Consider the following 19,330-nt stretch of genomic DNA (forward strand, 5'->3'; position numbering starts at 1 on the left):
AGTTATATTATATGCAGAGTCATAGTGTTGATGTAACACCAGGACACATCGCCAGAATACAATATTGTAGCGTTCAGCTCAATAATAGAATGGATCGCAACTGCAATTGTCCATGTTGAAGAATAGACAAATCCTGTTCCATTAGATCTATAGCAGAAAAAAACAATGTGGCCCAGTGAATAAATCCTGGATGATAATGTGGTCATATCATTGTCGACCATGGCCATAGCCTTTTCTAGGTTAACCCTATCAATCTCACGTAGTCTCTCAGCAGCCTCCTGTTGAGAGATTTTCCATAGCTCGTTGTAAATAGTATACAAAATGCCCTAGTGACGTAGCTTCTGGGGACCTAACAAGAAATCCCTAAGATCTATGTCTTCTGAGAGAAGAGATAAGTGCCAACATCGTAAGATGTCACCATCCCGAGTATTCTGAGAGTACATAGCGCCGGTGTGGCCTATGGATACTAAACCCTTCAGTGGTGGCCCTGAATCGTGACTGACACCTTTTTGTGTTGATAGGCCAAACCGACCATCCCTTCCAATTTGGGTCAGATGAATTGTATGAAGTATTGTGTAAAATGGCATCTAATGTATCCTCACTGTGTTGTGTGCAATTTTGTCATCCCTCAAAGTGTGTAAGTAAGGGAATGGGGGGTGAGTTCAAATCCTTAATGTTGGCTAGCCCAAGACAGAAAGTCTGTTTCACTGTGTCGTTCAGGAAAATCCTTTGATGTGGTATGAGACATGCTCTAAATAAGGCCTCAGTTCCTTGAACTTGCCAATCTTAAGTTCCCCAGACAACTTTTGTGTCTATAGTGTCTTTCCAAAAGCCGAAACCATGTACAGACAGCTGGGCAATAAAGGAAGCAGAGTGAGAATATTTTTCATTGCAGGTGTAGGTGTAAGCTTATAATAAGAGGCCCGGTCTGATGTGTTAAACCCAGAAAAAAAGGCAAACTTCGGTGCAAATGTAGCTGAACTACCTTTCGGTGGTGTTGGGCAATGTTCTCATTGATGGTAAGTGAAACATTATGTGGGATACTTGCTTTGTGCAAAAAATGGTGACCATAGTGTTGGTGTCAAAATTAGATGTACAATCATACAATTCATAATTTGAAAATGCTGCAGATTGTTCTAAATCAGATAGCACAGTATGCACAGTTTCAATGTCCCAATCATCAGAGAGAGTACTAGAGGTGATAATATCTCTAAGAGAAATTTTAAACAAGTGTGGTATTCTTAATAATTCAGTAGAACCATATGCATCATATGAAACTCTGTCCCAAACTATTCCTTCAGGAACTGGAACTTCTGTAATGTTCACTAAGGACAGGTCTGTCTGTTCACGGTGTGATGATGCATGTGGTTTCAGGACCAAGTTCACATGTTGTACTGCAGAGCATTCTGGGAGATAATGTTAATAAAGGAGCAAGAAAAAGACAGTTACTATACCAATCCAGAAAGGACTAGGAACAGTAGACCAATTAAACCCAGAGCTGTATCCAGGGAGAAACAAAGTAAATCTTTTTCAGCCAAAGGTAGAAATCACAAATTTGTTGTTTTTGGGAAACAGGTGGTGACGGTAACTCGGGTTTAGTTGGATCCAATGAGAAAGTATCAAAATTGATGAAGTAGCCGGACGCAGTTTGATCTATCTTTGGTAGCTCAACAGGTTTCGTGGAATTGGCAAATGTCTCAGTTTGAGACATATTCACATTGAATTGTCCGTGTTAGGCCGAATTGAGATCTGTGTTTCATTTGTAGTTTGATGTTGTTCAATTTCACCAGGTACAAGTTACATTTCGCTGTTGGTAACTCCTTCACTTTATGGAATAGAATCTTCAAACATAATTAATCTTTCCATCTGAACTTCCTGTATGGTAGCAAGAGGAAATCTGGTGCTACCCAAGAGCCCACGCGGCCTACTATTGAGTATCGGTCGCATAGTGTGGTTTGATGAGATCAATTGAGACAAATCTCCTTTCTTTCTTGCTGACAAAAGACAGTAGAAAGGCATTCTGTAAGATGGTCTAAATTCTTTTTTGACCTCAATCTTTTCTCTGAGCAGGTACACAATCTTCGGGACCCAGGCAGGTCTTTCCAGAACAGCTTTCACTTCTCCAGTGGCGGTGCGTTTTACTTGGACGTTGCTTTGTAATGCCCAGAATTAATTGAATTCCTGTAAAAAAGCCAAACGATCATTAATGTGGAATGGTTTTTCATACGCCACTGTGCTGACACAGTCAAGATCAGGTACCCACATTCTAATCTCAAACAGGACTTCGTATGGAGTACGGCCTCCCAGGGAACTTCTTGGCATGTTGTTAAGTGCCCTCTGGACCCCATATAGGTGATTGACCCAAGTGCCACCCAAGCTTACTACCCTGTCTGTTATGTATTGCAATTAGTTCCAGTTCTTCCTTTCCACAACTGAATTTCCCTTGGTATGATACGGAGAGGAGTACCGCAATGCTAAACCCAAACTTCCCATGGCTTCTTTGTAAGCCTGTGAGCTAAACGCAGGCCACGGTCGGAATGTAATGCCAATTGCATATGTCCCTATGAAGACTCGTAAATTCTTTATAACAGTTTGGTCATCAGCCTAAACCCATAGTGTAGGAGAGTGGCATCGACTGCATAGTTGCCCCCAACGTTTTGCTGATGTTTTGACTGTTTTATGACTCTAGCCAGGCTGTGGCCCTGCTATCCAGGACCCCAGCCTATCTGCTTCTTCTCTAAGCTGATGTGAGTACCCTAGGTACAACCCAATTGGATACTGTGGATACCCTGTCAGCCCTTGTAGATGGTACCCTAGGTACCCAGGGCATGGGTCCCTCAGAGGCCTACCAGGGCTGCAGCACTTATTGTGCCACCCTGGGACAGCCATACCAAATGACACCACAGACCACTACTGTAGTCTGGGTAAGGTGGTGCTTGCACCCCCTTACAGGGATACAGGTACCCTGTATCCCACCTATGTACAACACATGTATTCTCATTGGGCACCCCTCAAGCAGGCCTTGCTAATCCTACAAGGCAGGGTGCTGGGATATGTGTGAGGGGGACACCTACCTGAGTAGGGCCCCTCTGCAACCCTCGTAAAAATCATTGCTGGGTTGTTTGTAGTGTAGCCATACCATATACTCAACCGCATTATAAGTATATCGCGATAGCGTGATAACTTGAGAATGGCTACACAGAACCATATCGTGTTTGATGTCAAACATGTAGGAATCATACCTCCAGTCCAGCCATGGGCATGAGGGCATGATTCCCCCCTGCTAGAGGGGCGATATGGGAAAAGCAGCAGAATTTAGACACCAATTTATGTTTAAAACGTTTTTATTGAGACAAGACAAACCATGGGGGAGGGGGATAGGAGGCAGGATACATGGAATACAGTCAAAGAAGAAGGGATGCATCTCCAGAGGGTTGGCAATAGGTGGCGCGGTGGCTCAGAGGGAAGAACACAGTAACTGAACGCTAGAATTACAAGCTGTGGAATCCCACGCGCGTATCCGACACCCCAAAGCTGAGTAAGAGCATCCCCCCCCATCAACACCTCAACAGAACACAATCCCCCCCCTCCCATCCCCCATCCTCCCAGTAACAAAACAACAACCCTCCCCCCTCCCCCCCGTCCTATGGTCCCGCATCAAAGTAGCCCTAACCAGGAAGCCCCGCCTCCCCCCCCCTCCCCGGGGGTCCCCATCTCACATGTAAGCTAGTCCGCCGGGATCACCGGCGGCCTCAGCCTAAGAAGCCTAAGGTACCTCGGGCAGGTGAGCTCCCGGAATTCAGTGGACAGCAGCGCTAGAAAGGGTTGCCATAGCTCTTCAAATTGGTCTATCTCCCCCGCAACCGTGAGCGACAGCTTCTCCATCCCCAGCACATGCCAGAGCCTATGCAACCAACCGGTGATGGAGGGGACGGTGGATGTGCGCCAGTGGATCAGGATGTTCTGAACCGCAGACCCCAGCGCTATTGCAATCTGCCTACCCCTGCGGGACTTCAGTGGGTACATTAGGTCATTGGGGAGGCCCAGCAGGACATACGCCGGGAATCGCGGCAGCTCTATCCCAAAGTGCTCATCCACCTCGTCCAAGACTTCTTTCCAGTAGGCGGTCAGCACTGGGCAATCCCATAGGATGTGTGTAAGGGTACCTTCCTGCCCGCAGCTCCGCCAGCACCCCTTGTCAGTGTGTTTATGCATTTCATACAGTCTCTCCGGGGTGTAGTACCAGTATGTGGACACCTTAGTGAATGTCTCCGTAAGGCCCGTGTGATATGCAGAGTGCCGAGCCCGATACGCAATTTGGTCCCATTCCTTGTGGCTGAGTGTCCTACCCAATTCCCTGTGCCAACGCTCCCTCCCCGGGTTGTAATAGTGAAACGGCGGGGGTTGTAGGTGTTTATACAGATCAGTGATCAGTTTAGCGTCGGAGGTCCGAGTAGCCAACCACCGCTCGTACGGTGTAATTGGACGGGCAGCGGTGGCACGCACCTGAGGCTGGAGGGCCCAATGCCGAACTTGCATGTAGCGCAATCTGTCCAGCTCCGTCAGGCCGAACTCCTGGCGGAGTTGCTGAAAAGGAACCACGCCTTCCGGGCCATAAATCTGAAAGAGTGCCCTGCAGCCCGCCCGTACCCAGTGGGAGAAAACCCCTGGCTCCATCCCTGGGGAGAAGTCCGGGTTGCCCGCAATGGGCGTGAGCGGCGAAGGGAAGGTGGTGAGGCCCCGGGTTTCGCAGACCGCGTCCCACACACGCAGGGGGACCCGCGTAACAAAGGAAGCGTAAAGATTAGGGGGGCGATGCGTGCGGCGCAAGAATGGAACCTCTTGTAAGGTGCGGCCCGCCACTGCCTGGTCTTGAAAAAGCCAATGTTTGTCGGACTCCCACCTGCTCCACTCCACCAGATAGCGAAGCTGTGCCGCCTGAAAGTACTTACGGAGGTCCGGAATGCCGAGACCCCCCGCTTCCGGAGCAAGCGTGGAGAGGACCCTCTTCATGCGTGGCCTGCGGCCCTGCCAGACAAAGCGGGAGATATCAGCCTGCATTTGTCGGATCCAGCCCACCGGGGGCTGGAGCGGAAGGGCTCGGAAAAGATATAGTATCTGGGGCAGCACCGTCATTTTGACCGCCGCGATTCGCCCCAGCCAGGACAGCAGGCCTTTGTTCCATCGGCCAAGCTCGTCCTTGATCTTCCTGCTGAGGGAGGCATAATTGGCCGTAACCATCTCCGATAATGTAGGCGCCAGCAGAATCCCCAGATACGGCACCGTGGACGAGGACCACTGCATGGGGAAGAGCCGTTGAAGATCCCTCCTGGTTTCCGCAGCCAGGGACACGTCTAATGCCATCGACTTGCTCATATTCATTTTGAAGCCGGCCACCCCCGCAAAGGCGTCCAGCTCTCGGAGGCAAGCAGGCAGCGACCTCCTAGGGTCGTCCAAAGTCAGCAGGACATCATCCGCGTAGAGACTGACGGTGTGGACGTACTGGCCCATCCGGACCCCGACAGCATCCGGATTATTACGGATCCTCTGAGCGAACGGCTCCATGTAGAGGGCAAACAGGAGCGGCGAGAGAGGGCAGCCCTGCCGCGTGCCGCGCTCGATGGCGAAGCCACCAGAGCTACACCCGTTTACCCGCACCGACGCTGAAGGATGCTTATAGCAATTAAATACCATGGTGCGGAACTTATCGCCGATTCCCAGTTTTTTGAGGACCCGCTCAAGATACGGCCAGTGAACTCTGTCGAAGGCCTTCTCCGCATCAACGGACAACAACATCCGCTCCCCCGAGATCCTTGAGGCCTTCTCAAGAACATGCGTCACTCTCTTGGTGTTGTCAACCGTCTGTCTACCGGGCACAAAACCAGCCTGGTCCGCCTCCACCAGGTCGGGGAGGTGTGGACCCAGCCTGGATGCGAGAATCCCCGTGTACAACTTGAGGTCGACATTTAGGAGCGAGATGGGCCGGTACGAGCCGCAGAGGGCCCGGTCCTTCCCAGGCTTCGGGATTACCGCGACCGTCGCCCTCAGGAGATCCGGAGGGATGGCTCCCGGTTCGGAGAAGGAGTTAAACAGCCGCGTGAGGACAGGGGCCACGGTCGTGCAGAAAGTCTTGTAGAATAGCGACGTGTACCCGTCCGGGCCCGGGGCCTTGCCATGTTTCAGCCGCGCAATAGCCGAAATCACTTCCTCCACATGGATGTCCCGCTCCAGGTGGTCCGCCTGAGCCGGGTCCAGTACCGGGAGGGTCACCGACTCCAAATAGCAATCGGCATCCCGTGGCGAGGAGGGCTCCTCAGCATACAGCGCCTCGTAGAAGCCGCGGAAAGTCTCCGCTACCTCCGCGTCCCCGGAGACAACCCCCCCGTCCGCACCCACCAGTTCTTTCACCACGCTGCGCTGTTGCGCGACCCGGAGCCGGTGTGCTAGGAGCTTGCCACACCTGTCCCCCCCAGTGTAGTAGGCATGTTTCAAGCGTAAGGCGGCGTACTCCGCCCTGTCAAGATCCAGAGCCGAGAGGAGCTTCCTCGCTGCCTTCAACTGCCTCCATACCCTCGGCGCTCCCGTACGGCGGTGGACCTGCTCAAGCTCCCGGACTTGAGCTGTCAACTCCTCCCTCTTCAGTTGCCGCTCCTTATTCTCGGCTGCAGAGATAGAGATGAATTCCCCCCGTAGGACGGCCTTCAGTGCCGCCCACTGTGTCGCCTGCGAAGTGTCAGTGTTGCTGTTGTGAGTGAGATAGTCCTGTATGACCTCCCCGACGCGTTGTACCACCGATTTTTTGTGTAGAAGTGTGTCCCGGAGGCGCCACGCCCCCCGAGAGGGGGAGGCCGCCGGCCACCGGAAAACGCCGGTGACTGGAGAGTGGTCAGATAGGGTCAGGACCCCGATGTCCGCCGCCGTGGCCGCGGCACGCATCGGTCCACTCACCAGGAGGTAGTCCAGCCGTGAGTAGGTGCGGTGTGCGTGCGAGAAGAAAGAGTAGTCCCTATCCGTGGGGTGCAGGGAGCGCCAGAGGTCATGCAAGTCCATTTCCGCAATCCGGGCCTTCCCAGCCTGGGACAGTTCCCCCGTCTGCGGAAAGCGCTGCGCCGATCTGTCCATCCCAGAGTCAAAGACAATGTTGAGGTCTCCGCCCAAGATAATGTGTCGGTCTGGGGAAGCAGTGACATCCACCAGCGCGGAATCTAGGAAGCGCTCTTGATGCTCGTTTGGGCTATAAACGGAGCCAACCGTAAATGCTATGCCTCCCAGGCGCATGCGATACGCAAGGAGCCTCCCCTTCTGTTCAGCACACTTATGCAACACCTCCCCCCGAAAGGAGCTCGCTAGGAGAATGGCCACCCCCGCTGTCTTGTTCGCTGCCGAGGAAAAGAACTGGGTGGGGAACTTAGCAGAGCGCATCCTATGGCAGTCTCGGGGCAATAAGTGTGTCTCCTGCAAAAGGCAAATGTCCGCCTGCGTCCCCTGCAGCAACGACAGAATCGCTCTGCGCTTCACCGGGTTATTCAGACCCTGAACATTAAGGGTCACTACCTTTAGGCCCGGCATTCCTCGCAGGGATCGGGAGCGCCATGCAATGGGTAGGGAATCAGCGGGTGGGGCGCGCGGGGCCGCAGCGCGGGACAAGCCAAAACAAAGCGGGCATAGACAACATCGGACGGGACCTTCCCAACCCCAAAACACCCCCCTCCCCCACCCAAAACCCAACCTCGGCAACTAGCCCTCCCCAAACTCAAACACCCCATAGTCTCAGTCAAGCCCCAAAACGGGCAAGTCCGTAGAAAAGAGCAAAGTGGACGTCCAGCCACTTACCTCCACCCGCTCCCCCCAACCCCCCGCCCCGTGCCAAGCATGTTAAGAAGCTAAAGACATCTCCCCCCGGAGTGTGTGTTAGGCCGTCAAGGCCACGCTAGAGGAGCCGGTCGAGTCCCCGGCCGCCGCCCTCAGGGCGGCAGCCCTGTCCGCCCTAATGGTAGGGGAGTCCGGGCGCCCTGCACTGGTCGCTGAGCGCCGCCTCGTTGACCTCCGCCGATTCCGTCCTTCCGAGGACCTCCACGACGGCGTAGCTCCCTCCTCCTCCGCTGCCGTGAGCCCCAGGACACCACAAATGTCTTGCAAGGAGCGTAGCTGGTGTAATACTCCGTTCCACCGAAAAATCAGGCGGAAGGGGTGACCCCAAGAGTACGGCGTCTCATGCTCGCGCAAAAAGTCAGTGGCAATCCGAAAGGACCTGCGTTTCTGCAGAGTGATGGCGGAGAGATCCTGGTAAAGCGCCACCGGCCGATCCCTAAAGGTCAGGGGCTGTTTCCTGCGGGCTTCAGCCATGATACGCTCCTTTAGTGGAAAGTCGGGCAGGAAGGCCAGAATGTCCGGTGGGGGTGCCGATGGCTGGCGCTGACGGCCAACCCTATGCGCCCTGTCGATGCTGATGGGAAAGTCCGTGGCCTCCCCCAGGATCTCTCGGAACAGGGCCCGCAGGTAGCCCCCCAGATCGGACCCCTCCTCCGCAGTCGGCACGCCACGCACTCGGATGTTGTTCCTCCGAGATCTATTCTCAAGGTCCTCAGAGTGGGCCTGGAGCTCCACACACTGTTCCCGGAGGCGAAGAACGTCCTGCTGGAGATGGACTATCTCCTCCGCTCGCTGTTGGCCCTCCGTCTCCGCCGCGTCCACACGCTCACCTAGGCCCTCCACCTCTCTGCGCACTTCTCGGACCTCGCTGGCCACCTCCCGCTTCAGTGTCTGGAAGTCCTCCCTGAGGGAGCTAAACAGTTCCTCCATAAAGGCCCTCGTGACGGGTGGCTCCCCTCCAGTCACATCTGCCGGTGCCCGGGAGGGCCCCGGTGAGGGCTGTGTCCTGTCCCGCAAGTGCTGGGCCCTGCCAAGCATGTCCGGCAGAGTACGGTCCCCTTTCTTCGGGCCTCCTTTCCCAGACATCGCCAGCTCCGCAGTCGGGCACCGATCCAGGCGCCCCAGGGATGCTCAGCCGCCGGCACGCACTCGGCTCGGGTATCCCCCACAAGTGAGGTCGCTGCGTCACAGGTGACAAAATGGCGGCCTAGTCCGGTCACCGTCAGCCGCAAGAGCTAGCGTGAGACAACCAAGGGGGCCGCAGAGGAGGGGTCCCAACAGCTCATCCCTCCGGTAGTCAATCCAGCAATAGCGGGAGGTCGCCCGCAGCCAGCAGCCAGGACTCCAGCGGAGGCCGCCACCACTGCTCCTTCGGGGACAAAATGGCGGCCGGTCGGGGCAAGCCAAAACGACTAGGCCCGGCGACACCTCCGGGGCCTCCGAGGCACCCCGCAGTAAAATAAGTTCCACCCCCGGCCCCCGATTGTCACGCACAGGGGGCCAGATGGTCCGACCCCATCAGAGAGTCCGCCGTATCTCGGCTAGGGGTCAGGGCTTCCGCAGTACAAGGTGTCGCCATCGCCAGTCCGAGCGCCGGGGCACCCGTCCCAAGCCTTCCACACCGTCGGGCCCCTTCCCGCCAGGCTCCTTCAGTCACCGTCGAGCGGCGGGCCAGATCCCCTCCAGGCCGCAACTTTCAGCACCAGGCCCAACCGAGGCGCCCGGACAGCTCTCCAACACGCTCCGCCCCTCGGGCTCGCCGCCGTCGTTCCTTGATCTCGGGCGAACCTTTTGGGGGGGTTTCCCCGGGGCGATCCGGACAAAAACAGCACCGGTGTATGCCCCTGATGTTCCGCCACGCTCCTCTCCCGCGCTGAGCGTCAGCGGGGGGAGAGAAGCATAAGGAAAGGGCTTTAGCTTGGCCGGGCCGGAGGAGCTACGGGAGGAAGCGTCCGCTCACCCCGCCATCTTGGCCACGCCCCCCTAGACACCAATTTAAAAGTGCACACGTATCACAAAATGGATGCTACTCGCCACCCACACGACTCTGGCTGCCTGTTGCTGGGCAAAAACCCAGCCTCGGCAGCTGGACAATAGGGATCCTGTTGCAGGGAGGTGCTAGCACCTTCCCAGACAGGCTATGTGGATTGGAACTGGGTGGGTGCACCATAGGATGCCTTTCAGAGTTGCATGTAGGCTGCTACAGCGCCTACATTCTGCATAAACCGCCTGGAACCAGTTCAGGGGCATCCTGCCCCTCGCCCAGGCGGGAAACACACAAAGGGGAGAGGGTGTAGCCACCCTTTCCTGCCTAACCTCTCATTGGTGGACACTGATCTGGACACTCCCCTAATCTTGTGGATAAAGGTGAATAACGTGTCCCCAGAGAATCAGATTAATCTTGGACTTTACAGACTTGACCTTCGACGAGCTGCTGCCCAGCTGACTGAAGAAATCTCCCTTGGGGTAAAGGAGTTACCCCCCTGCTTGGCAGGCACCTGAAACACTGCAAGTGACCTGGTTGGAACTTCGCTGCTCCTTCAGACATCGACGACTCCTCTCAACCTTGAGGTGGGTTTCCTAGCATCCCAGAGGCCAGTGAGTGTGCCCAGCAAGTCTGAGCACCGTGGACCGCGTGGGTGCCGAGATCCCCAATACCCCAGGACACCGGCCACCTCTTCCGTAGCACACGACCCTGACCAGTGGGGAAGTTGTGCTTTGGCCCAATATTTAGCCAACCTCTCAGCAGCAACTGTGCCAAAGATCAGCGCCCTAGCTCACTCCAGTGGCCCGTGGGCACCCTTTTACGCACTCCAAATTGCTGCTCCCGCGGTCGCTTGTCTCTCGACTTGTGGTCCCTAGCGGAGGTCAATCTTTACTTTTAAGAGTTCCCCTGGTTGCTCCAGGCCTGCTCTATAGTCTCTTCAAAGGAGACCTCGCTCAGACCTCGTGGGTCTGCACCAGTAGCTGATTTGTTCATCTTGCGTGGGTTGCAGTTGCCAAGGCTTAGTGGATTCAATCCGGACATTAACACCGCAGCGACCCTCATCCTTCGTGGGACTGTTGCCCTCCAGAAGCTGGCCTTCCTTGAAGCCTCCCGGAGCCCGTGGATGCAGATCCAAGCTACACCTTTTCCACTTGAAGCACCCGACATTGAAGGGCTCTTTTCCTTGAGCTCCCTGGTCACTGTGCCGTGACCCAGACTCTTTCCCCTCTGCTTTCAGGTTCTCCTCTACAAGTTCTACAACTTCATTCTTCACGGCATCATCGACGCTTTTGGCTAGCAGTAGTTTTGTAAATTTTCCCATTGAAAATCAGCCCGCGACCCGACATCGAAAGCGACCTATGCACCCGGCTTCCCTGGGGCAGGTAACAGTGGTACCTCGGTACTCCCGTGGTAGTGGGCTCCTCAAAAGCTTAACTCTAAGTTTTTAGCTTTGACCTCCTGCTAGAAGTGTCTTTAATCTGTTTAAATCAAACCGCGACATTCTCCATAGGCTTTAATAGAGATCCAGATAGCAGATATTTACACTGCACGCGCCTCCCGTGGGTCCCCTTCCTCATCAGCTGGGGTGGATTCTCAAGGGGCCAGCGATAGGCATTGTCTGTAGAATTGTTGTGGTTCTTATACCACTTTTTTAATATATGGTTTGGTCCCCCCCTGGGGCCCTGTGATTCCAGTGCTATTTATTGTATCTATAAATGCTTGTTTGAATAGTAACTTTACCTCTAGCCTCATAAAGAGACTTGTGGGATTCTGTTTAGAATAAATACATATATTTTATATATATAGCTGTGTGTACTACTCTTTCATTTGGTCATTCAAGAGGTTATCTATGGTAAAACAATAAGCTTAACACTCCTTCAAGACTTAGCCTGAAGGCTGCTCTCCACAGCTACCACTAGGACAGCTTTCTTTAAAGGTTGTCTTTTAAACCTATCACCTTAAGAGTCGAATTGGACTGGTGCAAGGTGGCCACTATAACTAGTGACCAGCATATGCCAGGCCAACTTCTCACATTGGTGTGCAGCGGTTGGATCCAAGCTTGCCATTGTTTTACCAGATAACAAATTGAATTTCTAAAGTGAAAGCCACTTGGTACTAAAGGTACATATAAATTAAAGCTTAGAATATAATAAGTTCTACTGAACTTAGGAGTTGTGTGTAGAGGGTTTAGCACACCTTGACTACAACTCAAGAAAGGGTTCAGTAGGCCACACCTAGTGTAGGTAGATACACCAGTACCACTACACTAGAAATGTCTTTAAGTTCAGGTACCCATAAGGCTCTGGAAGGACCCCATAGGGTCCCAGTCGACAAATATGATCATCTCTCCTTTGCTGAGCTTAGGGAGATGTGCACCACTAGGCAACTTAAGACAAACAAAGGTGCCAATACTCAACGTCTCAGGGAAATCCTGCTCATAGCAGACTTTAAGCAGACTTTAGTGTCTGATGGGGTAGACAGGTTGGGTGGGCATCCCCCAGAAGAGGACACCCCAGGGTTGGACTCTGATGAGGACCAGGAAGAGGAAGATGGACTTGACCTGGATGAACAAAACCATTCACAACATGGAGATGATGGCCCAAGAAGCACTCTCTCCATCCCTAAAGAGAGAATGGTGGATCCAAACAGAAAGAACAGATCCCCCTGAGTGGGGTCCAACCATTCTGAGAGATCCAAAGGGACCTCTGCCTCTTCTCAGAGAAGAGAATCCTCCCAAGAGAGGAAATGCAGACTGATCCAGATTGAGCAGGCTAAGCTACAGCTCAGGAGAGAACAGTTAGCATTGGACACGGAATCCCTGGAGCTTCAGAAACCTTCAAGAAAATGGGGTCTAGAGACCCCTGGTAGCAGTAATACCCCTAGAGTTAGAGAGAAAGCTCCTGACAATAGGAACCTACATAAGATTGTGCCCCCCTATCAGTCAGGGGATGATATCCACAAATGGATCACTGCACTTGAGAGGGCCTGTAAAGTTCAGAGGGTCCCAGTAGAGCAGTGGGCAGCAATCTTATGGCTCTCCTTTGCACACAAAGGTAGAGACAAGCTCCTCTCTATTAGAGAAGAGGATGCAGAAGATTATTATATCTTGAGAGATGTTTGATAGATGGGTTTGGCTTAACCACTGATCAGTATAGACTAAAGTTCAGAGACACCCAGAAAGCACAGAATCAAGATTGGGTAGACTTTGTGGATTGTTCTACCAAGGCACTGGAAGGTTGGTTAACTGGCAGTAAAGTAAATGATTACCAAGGATTGTATAATCTCATAATGAGGGAGCAGATCCTTAATAATTGCCAGAATCAGCTCTTACATCAGCACCTGGTGGACTCAGATCTGACCTCTCCCCAAGAATTGGGAAAGAAGGCAGACAAATGGGTCAGAACCAGGATTAAGCAGAAGGTCCAGCCCTTGGGGGGGGGGGGGTGCAACTAAAAAGGAAGATGCCAAGAACTCTGAGAAGGTTGGGGAAAAGGGAAAAGACCAGCAGTCTTCAACAGGCCCCCCAAAAAGCAGCATCTAATACCCAGTCCAACAAGGCTAAGCAGACAAGTAAAGTCTGTAAACAGAAAACCCATTGGACTTCAGATTGTAATAAGGCCAAAGACTCCACAAGTACCACACCTGCCCCTAAGGCACCTGTTCCCCCTAGTCCAGCTATAGGTGGTGGTACACAGAACAAGGGTATAGTAGGGTTGACCCTGGGATCTGGAGAGGATTCTGGCCTAGTCAGAACTCCTACTCAGGCTGTCTTAGTTTGTGATGGGGACCTGTCCCTATTTGTGAGTCCCAGTGGTCTGGGCAAATACAAGCAACACCCTAAAATAAATGGAAGGGAGTCATTAGCTTACAGGGACACATGAGCCAGTGTCACCATGGTGACTAAGGACCTTGTGGACCCTAGCCAGATCATACTTGGGGAAACTTACCAAGTGACCAATGCAAGCAACGTTAGTACTAACCATGCTCTAGCAGTTGTAAACTTCTCCTGGGGAGGGGTAACTGGCCTAAAGAAGGTTGTGGTGAGTGCAGACCTACCTGTTGAATGTTTGCTAGGGAATTATTTGGAGGCCTCAGCATGGGCTGAGGTGGAGCTAACTACCCATGCAGCAATGTTGGGTATACCAGCAGAAGTATTTGCCCTGACCAGGTCAAAAGCAAAGCTGACAGGAACTGAACAGGCCTTGGATCCTGGAAGAATGGACCAAGGACCTTCCAAGAGTAGGAGTAGCAGGGGTAAGGCAGAGCCTTCTCCCCAGGAACAGTCTGTAGAGACTCTTTTAGCAGAAGAGGATCTAGCTCCTGAAGAAGGAACTGCCCCAGATGAACTGGAACCTGATCAGGTTGAGTTCTTGGGGGCAGGGGGACCTTCTAGGGCAGACTTGAGCCTGGAGCAGCAGAACTGCCCCACTCTTGAACCCCTCAGACAGCAAACTGCTGCTGAGGCTGCAGGGAATGCCAGTGGGACCCATAAGATTTATTGGGATGATGGGCTCCTATACTCTGAGGGTCGAGACCCCAAGCCTGGTGCAGCCAGGAGGTTGGTCATACCTCAGAAGTTTAGTGGTTTCCTACTCACACTGGCCCATGATATTCCCTTAGCAGGACACCTAGGCCAAAACAAGACTTGGGACAGAATTGTCTCTCACTTTCATTGGCCACAGATGAGTGAGGACTGTAAGAGCTTTTGCAGCTCTTGCATTACCTGTCAAGCCAGTGGCAAGGCAGGCAAGTCCACAAAGGCCCCCCTGATACCATTGCCTGTGGTGGGGGTGCCCTTTGAACTGGTGGGGATTGATATAGTTGGTCCCCTGGACCCACCAACAGCATCTGGGCACAGGTTCATTCTGGTGGTAGTGGATCATGCCACCAGATACCCAGAAGCTATTCCCCTTAGGACCATCACAGTACCTGTGGTGGCAAGGGCCCTCCTGGGAATCTTTTCCAGGGTGGGTTTTCCTAAGGAGGTATTGTCTGACAGAGGTACAAATTTTATGAGTAGCTACCTCAAGGCTATGTGGAAGGAGTGTGGTGTCAACTATAGGTTCACCACCCCTTACCATCCTCAATGCAATGGTCTTGTTGAGAGATTCAACAAGACCTTAAAGGGTATGATTAAAGGGCTCCCAGAAAAGCTTAGGCGAAAATGGGATGTTCTTGTACCCTGCCTTCTCTTTGCGTACAGGGGGGTGCCACAAAAGGGGGTTGGTTATAGCCCCTTTGAACTTTTGTTTGGCCATCCTGTTAGAGGGCCACTCTGTCTAGTGAAGGAGGGATGGGAGCAACCTCTCAAACCCCTAAACAGGATATTGTGGACTATGTACTTGGTCTCCGCTCCCGGATGGCTGAGTACATGAAGAAGGCAACTAAAAACCTGGAGGCAAGTCAGGAATTACAGAAAGCCTGGGATGACCAAAAGGATGTACTGGTGGTGTACCAGCCAGGACAGAAGGTATGGGTGCTGGAGCCAGTGGCCCCAGCAGCTCTCCAAGATAAATGGAGTGGACCCCATACCATTTTGGAAAAGAAGGGAGAGGTCACCTATTTGGTGGACTGTGGCACTCCCAGAAGTCCCCACAGGGTACTTCATGTCAATAGACTGAAAGCATATGTGGACAGGGCTGACATGGGCTTGCTCATGGCAACAGATGAGGGACAGGAGGAAGAGAGTGACCCTCTCCCAGACCTGCTCTCTCACAACCCTGACGATGGGTCAGTTGATGGAGTAGCCTTGGCAGGCAGCCTCACTGACCAGCAGCAAGCAGACTGTAGACAAGTTCTTCAGTCTTACAGACATATGTTTTCTCTGACTCCAAGTCAGACCCCCTGGTGCACTCATGAAGTGGACACCGGGGACAGTCTGCCTGTCAAGAATGAAATATACAGGCAGCCTGACCATGTCAGGGACTGCATAAGGACAGAAGTCCAAAAGATGTTGTGATTAGGAGTGATTGAGCCCTCAGAGAGCCCTTTGGCTAGCCCAGTAGTCCTTGTACCAAAACCTCACACCCAGGATGGTAAGAGAGAGATGAGGTTCTGTGTTGACTACAGGGGACTCAATGCAGTCACTAAGACTGATGCTCACCCAATTCCCAGAGCAGATGAGCTCATAGATAGATTGGCCTCAGCCAAGTATCTGAGCACATTTGATCTGACAGCTGGCTACTGGCAGATAAGGTTAGCTGAGTCTGCAAAAGCCAAAACTGCATTTTCTACCCCTGGTGGGCATTATCAATTTATTGTAATGCCCTTTGGTTTGAAAAATGCACCTGCCACTTTTCAAAGGTTGGTGAACCAAGTCCTCTCAGGCCTGGAAGACTTCAGTGCAGCATATCTAGATGATATTGCTGTCTTCAGCTCCACCTGGGAGGATCACCTGATCCACCTGAGGAAAGTTTTGGAAGCCCTGCAAAAGGCAGGGCTCACTATCAAGGCTACTAAGTGGCAGATAGGGCAGAGTCAGGTTGTGTACCTGGGTCACCTTGTAGGTGGAGGCCAGGTTCAACCACTTCAGAGCAAAATCCAGACCATCATGGACTGGGTTGCTCCAACCACCCAGACTCAGGTCCGAGCTTTCTTGGGCCTGACTGGTTATTATAGAAGGTTTGTAAAGGGATATGGATCCATTGTGACCCCCTTGAATGACCTAACCTCTAAGAGGATACCCAAAAAGGTTCAGTGGACTGTCAGCTGTCAGAAAGCTTTTGATGACCTAAAACAGGCTATGTGCTCTGCTCCAGTGCTCCAAAGCCCCAACTACTCCAATGAATTCATAGTCCAAACTGAGGCTTTTGAGGTGGGGGTAGGTGCTGTATTATCACAACTGAATGAATAGGGCCAGGATCAACCAGTAGCTTTTATTAGCAGAAGGTTGACCCCCAGAGAGAAACGTTGGTCAGCTATAGAGAGGGAGGCCTTTGCTGTGGTCTGGGCCTTGAAGAAGCTGAGGCCATGCTTGTTTGACACTCACTTCCTTGTTCAAACAGACCATAAGCCCCTCCTATGGCTAAAACAGATGAAGGGTGAAAACCCCAAACTACTCAGGTGGTCCATTACCCTACAGGGGATGGACCTTACAGTGGAACATAGAACTGGGAACAACCATGCCAATGCAGATGGACTCTCCAGATACTTCCACTTAGAACATGAAGACTCAACTGGTCAAGGTTAGTTTAATGTCCCTGCGTTTGGGGGGGGGGGGTATGTAGGAGAGTGGCATCGACTGCATAGTTGCCTCCAACTTTTTGCTGATGTTTTGACTGTTTTATGACTCTAGCCAGGCTGTGGCCCTGCTATCCAGGACCCCAGCCTATCTGCTTCTTCTCTAAGCTGATGTGAGTACCCTAGGTACAACCCAATTGGATACTGAGGATACCCTGTCAGCCCTTGTAGATGGTACCCTAGGTACCCAGGGCATGGGTCCCTCAGAGGCCTACCAGGGCTGCAGCACTTATTGTGCCACCCTGGGACAGCCATACCAAATGACACCACCAGACCACTACTGTAGTCTGGGTAAGGTGGTGCTTGCACCCCCTTACAGGGATACAGGTACCCTGTATCCCACCTATGTACAACACATGTATTCTCATTGGGCACCCCTCAAGCAGGCCTTGCTAATCCTACAAGGCAGGGTGCTGAGATATGTGTGAGGGGGGACCCCTACCTGAGTAGGGCCCCTCTGCAAACCTCGTAAAAATCATTGCTGGGTTGTTTGTAGTGTAGCCATTCCATATACTCTTAACTGCATTATAAGTATATCGCGATAGCGTGATAACTTGAGAATGGCTACACAGAACCATATTGTGTTTGATGTCAAACATGTAGGAATCATACCCCCAGTCCAGCCATGGGCATGAGGGCATGATTCCCCCCTGCTAGAGGGGCGATATGGGAAAAGCGGCAGAATTTAGACACCAATTTTAAAGTGCACACGTATCACAAAATGGATGCTACTCGCCACCCACACGACTCTGGCTGCCCGTTGCTGGGCAAAACCCCAGCCTCGGCAGCTGGACAATAGGGATCCTGTTGCAGGGAGGCGCCAGCACCTTCCCAGACAGGCTATGTGGATTGGAACTGGGTGGGTGCACCATAGGATGCCTTTCAGAGTTGCACGTAGGCTGCTACAGCGCCTACATTCTGTATACACCGCCTGGAACCGGTTCAGGGGCATCCTGCCCCTCGCCCAGGCGGGAAACACACAAAGGGGAGAGGGTGTAGCCACCCTTTCCCGCCTAACCTCTCATTGGTGGACACTGATCTGGACACTCCCCTAATCTTGTGGATAAAGGTGAATAACGTGTCCCCTGAGAATCAGATTAATCTTGGACTTTACAGACTTGACCTTCGACGAGCTGCTGCCCAGCTGACTGAAGAAATCTCCCTTGGGGTAAAGGAGTTACCCCCCTGCTTGGCAGGCACCTGAAACACTGCAAGTGACCCAGTTGGAACTTTGCTGCTCCTTCGGATATCGACGACTCCTCTCAACCTTGAGGTGGGTTTCCTAGCATCCCAGAGGCCATGGAGTGTGCCCAGCAAGTCTGAGCACCGTGGACCGCGTGGGTGCCGAGATCCCTAATACCCCAGGACACCGGCCACCTCTTGAGTAGCACACAACCCTGACCAGTGGGGAAGTTGTGCTTTGGCCCAATATTGAGCCAACCTCTCAGCAGCAACTGTGCCAAAGATCAGCGCCCTAGCTCACTCCGGTGGCCCGTGGGCACCCTTTTACGCACTCCAAATTGCTGCCTCCGCGGTCCCTTGTCTCTCGACTTGTGGGCCCTAGCGGAGGTCAATCTTTACTTTTAAGAGTTCCCCTGGTTGCTCCAGGCCTGCTCTACAGTCTCCTCGAAAGAGAACTCGGTCAGACCTCGTGGGTCTGCACAAGTAGCTGATTTGTTCATCTTGCGTGGGTTGCAGTTGCCAAGGCTTAGTGGATCCAATCCGGACACTAACACCGCAGCGACCCTCATCCTTTGTGGGACAGTCGCCCTCCAGAAACTGGACTTCCTTGAAGCCTCCCGGAGCCCGTGGCTGCATATCCAAGCTACACCTTTTCCACTTGAAGCACCCGACATTGAAGGGCTCTTTTCCTTGAGATCCCTGGTCACTGTGCCATGACCCAGACTCTGTCCCCTCTGCTTTCAGGTTCTCCTCTACAAGATCTACAACTTCACTCTTCATGGCATCATCGACGCTTTTGGCTAGCAGCAGTTTTGTAAATTTTCCCATTGAAAATCGGGCCGCAACCCGACATCGAAAGCGACCTATGCACCCGGCTTCCCTGGGGTAGGTAACAGTGGTACCTCGGTACTCCCGTGGTAGAGGGCTCCTCAAAAGCTTGACTCTAAGTTTTTAACTTTGAACTCCTGTTAGAAGTGTCTTTAATCTGTTTAAATCAAACCGCGACATTCTCCATAGGCTTTAATAGGGATCCCGATAGCAGCTATTTCC

At 52.7% G+C, this 19,330-nt stretch overlaps 1 pseudogene across 1 annotated transcript in view; it reads right to left on the reverse strand.

Annotated features, from left to right (window-relative positions):
* The window catches only part of LOC146867158 (fascin-like), a 190,687-nt pseudogene that overhangs the window by 116,476 nt on the left and 54,881 nt on the right, over positions 1–19,330 (reverse strand). The gene's annotated exons all lie outside the window — the stretch shown is intronic.

Source organism: Triturus cristatus, chromosome 1_2 (genome assembly GCF_964204655.1).
Source record: "Triturus cristatus chromosome 1_2, aTriCri1.1, whole genome shotgun sequence".
NCBI lineage: Eukaryota > Metazoa > Chordata > Amphibia > Caudata > Salamandridae > Triturus > Triturus cristatus.